This window comes from Helicoverpa armigera, chromosome 10 (genome assembly GCF_030705265.1).
Source record: "Helicoverpa armigera isolate CAAS_96S chromosome 10, ASM3070526v1, whole genome shotgun sequence".
NCBI lineage: Eukaryota > Metazoa > Arthropoda > Insecta > Lepidoptera > Noctuidae > Helicoverpa > Helicoverpa armigera.
In genome coordinates, this window is record NC_087129.1 from 3318821 (window position 1) to 3327613 (window position 8793).

The 8793-nt window shown below is 36.1% G+C and overlaps 1 long non-coding RNA gene across 1 annotated transcript; it reads right to left on the reverse strand.

Moving 5' to 3' along the window:
• Window positions 1-6691: 6691 nt before the first annotated feature.
• LOC110371856 (uncharacterized) lies at window positions 6692-8589 on the reverse strand. The gene is made up of 5 exons (XR_010276892.1): window positions 8371-8589; window positions 7738-7803; window positions 7455-7538; window positions 7162-7209; window positions 6692-7024 (listed from the first exon to the last, which is right to left on the reverse strand). It is a non-coding gene; the product is annotated as an uncharacterized LOC110371856 (long non-coding RNA).
• Between the last annotated feature and the right edge of the window lie 204 nt (window positions 8590-8793).

The following is an 8793-nucleotide window of genomic DNA, read 5'->3' on the forward strand; positions in this document are numbered from 1 at the left end:
GTGAAATGGCGTGTTAATGTGGCTCTAGAATCCTCATTTCCGGGATCAGGTCGAGATGCATGCGATGCGTATAACCGGCCATAGAAGTTTTCCACTTCCGAAAGGACTGCCGGCACCGAAGAAATGACTTCTCCACATGTTGTGGTCAGCTTCGTCAAGTGGCTTCTTCCAAGAGATTTTACGAACACCTTTGACCCCCGATTCAGCTCAATTGCTCTTTCAATGTCTAGAGTATTGGAGCACCGGAGGTCGCGACGTACGTGCTTGTTGATCTCTTGTTTAGAACCCGCTTAGCTGACGAAGTGACAGGCGGGTTTTCACGTCGTTTCTTCATAAGCCCTAATGTCTCTTCCGAAAGCTTTGATTTCTTGCCCTTACGCTGCATGTTACAGAATCTCGAACCTTCCTCCCTGAGGATCCGAACCACATATTCGTGGTTCTGGTTAACGTCTGTTGTGGTTTCCACGGCGGCAAATCGGTTCTCCAAATTTGACTGGAACGTTTCAGATCCTGAAATGGTTTGGAGCAGTGTTGGTCGGAGCTTGGCCTTCATCAGACGGAAACGTTCGGCCTTGAAGCTACCGTCTTGTCAGAGAGCCTCGGACAAGTCGGTAATCGCTACCGGTATTAAACCTATTGATCACGGAGACGTTTCTATGTGCTTCTTGTTCGTCATGATGTAGTCAATCTCATTTTTAGTCATAGTGTCGGATTCATAGCGTGATTGGACGCTTTTTGAAACTAAAGGATTGTGTTTTAAAAGTTTTAATCGATCTAAGATTAAACTCCGATTTGAATTAGACGAATTCGATTTGACAATATTAAAAAATATTTACAACAGCCTTTCTGTAGTAAAAGTAACTGTATTAGTTTGTAAACGGGATGCCAATTTACTAAAAGCGGATATTGCGCTAAAATGTATGTTGACGAAGTGAGATGGTCAAGCTACTATCTTATACTTAAGCCTAAATCTTGCAAAAGCACTTCGAAGACGCATAAAGGAGCGACGACTTTTAATATCTGGAGTATAGCAATATTTGCATGACCGACAATACCGTGATCACGTGATCACGGTATTGAAATTTTTAATACCGGTATTGATACCGGAATTGAAAAAATCCGGTATTTGAAAGCCCTAATTGGAATAACTTACAACGTGGTACCTACACATATTGCTTTAACTTAAACATTGTAGTTACCTTATATTCGCATTGTTTCAATGGATTGAAAGACCCAATAAATACCACATATACTTACATAGGTACATAAAAAATACATAGAAGGAAGAGGATTAGGTTCAAAGGAAAAGTAATACCATAACCTATTTGTAACTATGTAAAACTTCTTGAATATGAATAACAACGAACAGACAGTGAGATGAATCTATTTTTACAATAAACAGCCCGCCAGAAATAACTTGACATTTCGTAATATTCCAGTAACAATAGCTAATTCCCTTTGTTCTCCTTGCTCTCATTATGCTCAAAGTACTGTTTTAACAATACCTAATTGTATCATGTTCTTTTTTATTTAAGTAAAGAGGTATAAAGAGTTTTTTGTATGAGTAGGTTATAACTTGGAGGCAACTAGACGGTCTAATTAAAAGGTAGTCAATGTTTCATACATGAGTAAATACCTAATTAGTTTCTTAAATTTCTTAATTGTTCACTCCAACTACAAAACAGGTCAGACATATTAAAATTCTGAAATGAAATGAAATTATTTATTTGCTATGAATGCACGTGTACAAAAATATGGTGTTAAGTGTAAGTAGAGTCCAGTACATTCTACCATGAGGCGTGCAAAAATTTATAAAATATAATTAAAAAAAAAAAATGCCGGGCCTGCGGGATTGTTTGAAGGGGTTACCGCGGCCTTGGTACCTACTCAAATAGCTTAAGAAGAAACATGGTTGGAACATGGTGAGTTTAAGTCAGCAAGAGACTGACACTCCCTTACGTCGAACCCACGGGAGAGGTCGTTTGATGATTTCCCATAAAAAAGGCACCTTAAAATACGCCAGACAAGCATAACATTTATTTCAACTACTTCTATTCACGATGCAACTTATTCAAAACTGTAGCAATACAATGCAAGCTAATAACTACTGGTAACAATAACACGCTGATATGAAAGTGCACAATAGCGCATAAGTCTTAGATTACAATAGAGGAGGAGCTTAGCCTTTTCTCATTTATTCTATCCTACTTTTTATGTAACTAGTGTCCTGAGGTTTCACATTCAAGGTACTAAGCTTTTTTGCAGATTAAATGGTCCTATCGTGCATAAATAAATATATATTAAGATACTCATAAGTGTCAGTTTTATGCAAATAGTTTATTTTCCTCACCCATCTAAGTGAACCTAACCATCTCATCTCATCTCATTCAGCTATTTTACTGTGATAACCATACTCACTCAAGAATGGTACGTTATTTAGGAAACTTGACCGTTAGCCAGAAAATCTATATTAGCCAAGCTATTAATACATTGTTTTACGTTATTTCCGCTATAAATACAGACACTAAAAGTGAAATATCGTATAGGCCGATGATATGTTTATAAGGGTAAAAGGTTTCGGAAAGTTATGTCTAAATATGATCGTATATTTTTTTATGATAGCTCGGCATATGTTGTGGCTCGCCCTTGTAACCCTTTAGGAAACGAATGCGTATGTTAAGTGGTCTTCTATCCATCTATCTGTGTGCTTAGTAAGCTGCCACAAAAGTTCTAAACATGTTTGAAGCTAAGTTTTAATGTAAGAAATGCGCTATGATGACGTCGAAATTAGAATTGTAGATAAATAGAAATATGACATGTATTTATTATTCAGTCTGGATATTTTGTATAAACTTTTAATCAGCGATCTTGGAATTATCGCTATGCTATGTAAAAAAACGTCTCAAGGACGAACTCTAAGCATTTATTAATTCAAAACAAAGCAAACATCAACGTAAAATGAATCCATTATTTAAAATAAAACCAATAAATCTGCGATTCAACTATCCGAGACATGAAAAGCTTTTCTCAAAACCTATTAAATAAAAGAAAGTGATATTCCTGAGTTATGTGTTATTGAACACATTCTCGTATTTCAGGTTAAAAGAGACGATAAAAATAAAGAACATGATTTACATGTACGGCAGACTGCACATCAGTGGTAACTGTCATGCACCTTAACTCAATAGTAACAAGTACGATTTTCCTATAAAACTGTTACCACTGACCTGAAGTTGACTGTACGTCAGAATAGACGGAATATATCGCGCTGTCAGACAGTTTCAGAATTGGCACAAAATCAGCAAGTTCAAGGTAGGTTTCACTTTATGGGAACTAGGAAAATGGTGTTTAGGAAAAATTTTCATTATGTGTGTGTGTGTATAACGATCTACATCGAATGTTTCTTTTACGAGTTCCTAGTAATGCTTGGAAAGTTGTGGTTTGCTTACTTGTAATTTTCTTTACAATTGAAAGCAGTATAGTGTAAATATATGTATATGTATCTTTTTTCATTATTTAAAATCAGATTATAGGATTTTAGTGCTTTTTCCAAAATATGTATGTACTCACATAGCCAAGTTGACAGCAGTGTAGTTAAGTAAAGCCCTAAACTCCTTTAAACACAACATTTCAGCCCACCCTTTTAAAACTTACCTAAGTTAAAACTGAAAACTAATCTAAGTATGTTAGTACATTCAAGAGCAGTACTGAAACATTGTAAGTTTTCCCATTACTGTGTACCTGTTGACTCTAATTTCAGCCGAATATTAATACCAACACATGGTTTGGTGGAAATCTCGATTACGTTGTCTAATCAAGTTGTGATTAATAATTAATACATTCTATTACAATGTGATCACATTTGTTACTACTTGACTTAATCGAAGGTAGGTAGGTTTCACGGCTGCTTACAAGCTTATGTATTAATTTATAACTAGAGAGACATCTGAGTAAGAATGATAATGATAATTACAGGTAATTATGTAATGTCATTGTTCATTCTAAAATGCATGACCTTTTTCATGATTTACCGATTTATCTAATACTAGCCGTTTTCCCGCGGTTTCACCCGCGTCACGTCGGAGCTACTGCCCGCACCGGGATAAAATATAGCCTATGTTACTCGCAGATAATATAGCTTTCTAATGTGAAAGAATATTTAAAATCGGTCGAGTAGTTTTTGAGTTTATCCATTACAAACAAACAAACAAAGTTTTCCTCTTTATAATATTAGTATAGATGAAAAAGTCTTTAGTTTATGACATCTCTGATCGTTCAACTAGGTACTTCTATTAGATTTAATAAAAGCAAAAATTTATAAGTTCAAGTCATTTCTAGCTAGATTTAGCTTAACTTTTAACTTAATATGTCTTCGTTCAAAATTGAAGGATTTTATAAAAAATCCAGAATAACAGAATTTCAATTCAGAGGAACATGATTAGCATAAAAATCGGGGCACGTACTCGCTTCATATGACAAGAGTTTTTTACATTACGTGGTAGATTTTAAGAGCACGACGTGCACCCCGATTTAAGGTGAGCAAAAATATATTTAATATTGAATATTTAACGCTTCTTATGCTTATTACGTTACGTAATTGTATTTAAATATATTAAAAATGCATCTTGCTTTGTAGGATTGCATATTAATATATCTTCATAGTATTTTTAAACAAATAATTGTAGCTAAAACATGGTTAATAATGAACATAAATGGTAAATAATGAACTACAATTCATGAACACTCACTTCACAAACATTTAATTTTCGTCTATTACTTATACACATAATTTCTACGTATTGTAGGCAGTCAATATCATAATGAATTTGGTATTTCTCAATAGATATATTGAAATCTAGATATTTCACAATTCACACTCTCGCGAACTCATTTAGCGAAATTGCGCTTTGAATTTGTCGCCCACCTGTCCAGAATTAGTCTGGCACGTTATATTCAAGTATTAAACGATGCTTATTCAGCTAAATATAAAATACAATACATACACCTACATTGGAATTGGTCTTACAAACAGAAGTACCCACTTTCTCTAAACTAATTTCCAAGAAACTATGACTTTTCTTCATCAAAACGTAAAAATATACGAATATATAATAAAATCAAGATATTAGAATATCAATTTTACGATATCGAATAAAACCTAACGCGTGTATATCAGTAAAAATAACAGTTCAATGGTTATTCGGTTCTGATTCTACATAGATCGTATCATGTCACGGTGCCGCGCGGCGCGTACATAAATGTATGTTTTTGCATGATTTGTTACATTGTCATGCTCACCGAAATTTCTGGATTTTTCCTCGTCATGTGCTCCGTGAACTACGAAGGAACACGTGCAATAAAAGTAATGAATTTATTCAAATCAGACACCAGTGAGCCTAGTATGATATATTCTGATGGGAAAGGTAACACATTTTATTTTCATATTGAAATTCTAATATGTTTTCCTGAAAAAGTATATGGTGGCTTATACAAGGTTCAGTAAAAATAACGCATTATATTTCGTGAGAAATAAAAATAAAACAATTAGACAACCTTTTAAAACGTGGGTTGTGCTTAATTCAATTTAGTACACCCACCGCTAGGACCCAACGGTATCTTATCAACAACCCGAAAAAAATGTCCAAACTTTTTGTTTACGAAAGTGGCATTAACGGCAATTACAATGCAACAGTAAGCCCATTTTAATTAAACTTAATGTGGCCATTCGTTACGTACATAAGGTTAAAGATAAAGAGGATGAGAGATAATAATTATTTCGGACGCTGCGCTTCGGTGATTTCACTCGGAAAGAACCCTTTTTATATCCTTTTTTTATACTTGTGTGAACAGAAGTGAGCAAGAGGGTCATGCTTTGTATGTGTAATGAAGGATTCATATCAGGAGATGACACTTAAATGAAGGACGCTTGATAAAGACTGTTCTATAATTTTTTATTGTGTTTTCTTGAAACTTATATACCTAAACTTATTTTTTATATCAACTGTAGAATTACGCTTCCTTCCTAAATAACGAACAAACCTTTTTGTAGAAACCATTTGTTAATTAATTTTGCAAATGTTTAGTGAGTGCTCATCTGCGTCTCATAATAACAACTACATGGCATTACAGTCAATGTACTAAAATAAAAAGGAAATCAGACAAGAATATCAATTACAGAGAATACCCAGCAATCTGGGAGCTGAGTCTCCTCTATAGGCCATTGAGTAGAATGGGCGCACATTACACTGTAGTGGGGGAGCATCGGGCACTTTACCTAAAAGAGTTGTCCAAATTGCCCAGCGTTGTATCCCAGTAATAAGGGTTGAGATATTACGGTTCACTAGGCCCTTGTAACACATGTCCGTTCCATGGCTCGGCTTACATTGTACCAACTAATTTACCCGGCTTTTCATACTAAAACTAGAAATGTAATACCTTCGTTTATTGTGAGACGAATGAATTTTTCGATGACTTATTTTATGTAAATTTTATTATTAGTTTAAAGATACTTTTTGACCTTTGTGTTTGATTACTAAAAAGACTAAGTTCGTGAACTTTGATTGTAATAAAATCTGGAAAGTTTTTAAATGTCAAAGTTCTGTTAGTTTAATTGTAGCACTTTAGTGGTTTGTTTTTGTGAATTTGTTGTATTAAGTAAATGGTTAGATTTATTTGACTTTGGTTTTTGAATAAAACAATTTTTCTGTTATTCATTTATCTGTTTTATTTTATGTATCATACAAAACTTATCTACACAAAAGTGATGAAACAGTATAAAAATAACAAAGACGTTGTGTTGTAGATATAACAGATATATCAAAATGACAATATTAAATACATAATTACTAATATTTCAATAATATTTTATATTATTTTCATTTATGAATTGAAATACTTTTATAGCGGGCCCAGGCATTGAGCCGGGATGACGCCACGATAAATGATAAAATTAAAATGTAATTTCCCATGTTTCATAAAACTTGATTGAATTGCAAACTCCATCAATGCACTTCTTAGGCGGATGCTGGAAACAAAAGAAAAGCTTCAGATTAGATGCTAAAAAAATATATACCGAATATTGTGAAAGACGTTTTATCCAGCATGTCTGATGCGATTTCATTTATTTTATATTCGCATTGATTATTATAAATACATACGTACCTTCGACTGGTGGGGGAGCGGCAGGTGCCTCTGGTGCCGGCGCAGGCGCTGTGAAATAATAAAAGTAATATAGGAAATACGTTTTTTCATTATTATTAAAAGCCGCTATTTTGCCATCAGATATCATTACTGTGTGACAGAGAAGAAGTCGCACCATCTATACCATGAAAGCCCCAAGCTTTCATACACATTGAGAAAAACCTAAGCAGATGGCCATTTGGTGGATGGATTTGGTTTGTGCTAATTTTAACTACTGCCTTAGCATATAAATTATACAAAACTGTTGAAATTACCTGGTTCTGCTGCGGGAGCGGGGGCGGGGGCGGGGGCCGGTGCCGCATCCGCGGCAGGCGCGGGCGCAGGTGCTGGCGGGGCACCTGAAAATGTGTTATTGCCATATTTGTATGTAGTGTAGATTACGTATAAGTATTTAGTTTCGCCGGTCACAAGTTTTGAATAGACTTCTTTCTTATTTTCTCTAATTTCAATATTAAAAATTTTACGGTGGCAAGCCTACATACTTGTAGGTATAAAAATAATAGCGCATCCCTATTTAAAAACTTATGGACAAAATACCTTCTGCAGGAGGTGCAGGGGCGGGCGCTCCTTCTGCGGGCGCCGCGGGTGCCGCCGCCGGCGCACCTAAATTATACAGATCTTTGTTGAAAATCATGTAAGCAGACTGAAGAACAAGTTTCGAGTGCTTCAATATAAGAAACTTTCGTTTAGCAATGGCACGGACAATGACAGAAACCTTGGAAACCCCTATTTGCCAATCTTTAAAACTACTTGAAAAAATCGGTCTTTTTCATAAGCCTCGGTTTACTAATCGTATCCACTTATCTACCACTGTAGACGTGTGAACATTAATTCCAACACTGCTGCTAGTAATTTGGAGGATCGCCAACAGCAACATGGCAAACCCTCGTGCTGACAATGGCTGGAATCCTGCCCACCCAGCGATGAGAAACTTGACTTAAAGATAAATAATTGCTTTCTTCCAGTGCTTTATGCTACAGTTGAAATATCAAACATGTGCATTTTGCAACTGCCTTAAGTTTTCAGTCGCGTAAGAATTTAGGTCACTTATAATAAGATATTTACTATATGTACTTAACCAGTACCAGTACCTTATGGTAATGTACGCAAATGAGTCAACCACATCTTCTGTAAACACTACTCCAAAACTATTATTATTATTTTGTTTACCCTCCGCAGGAGGCGCGGGCGCAGGTGCAGCTCCGTCTGCGGGCGGTGCAGGTGCGCCTTCTGCGGGAGGTGCCGCGGGGGCTCCCTCCGCGGCCGGTGCAGGTGCTCCTTCAGCCGGGGGAGCGCCTTCCGCTGGGGGAGCCCCTTCCGCTGGGGGAGCACCGCCAGCCGCGGCAGCCGCGTCACCTTCCTGCAAGTCACAACACCACCGTAACTTCATACTCCCCACAATACATCTCCATGCAATTAACAAGCGGCCATGAATTAATAATAAAGCTCTCAGCCAGAAACAATGTCGTAATTAAGTGCCTTGACAATAATAGTGATTATTATTATTAATGAGGCATTCAAGAGTACAACAAGGACTTGCCGCCGAAACCACAATTTATTGTTATTGAGCGGAATACTAATTGTTCCAGTACT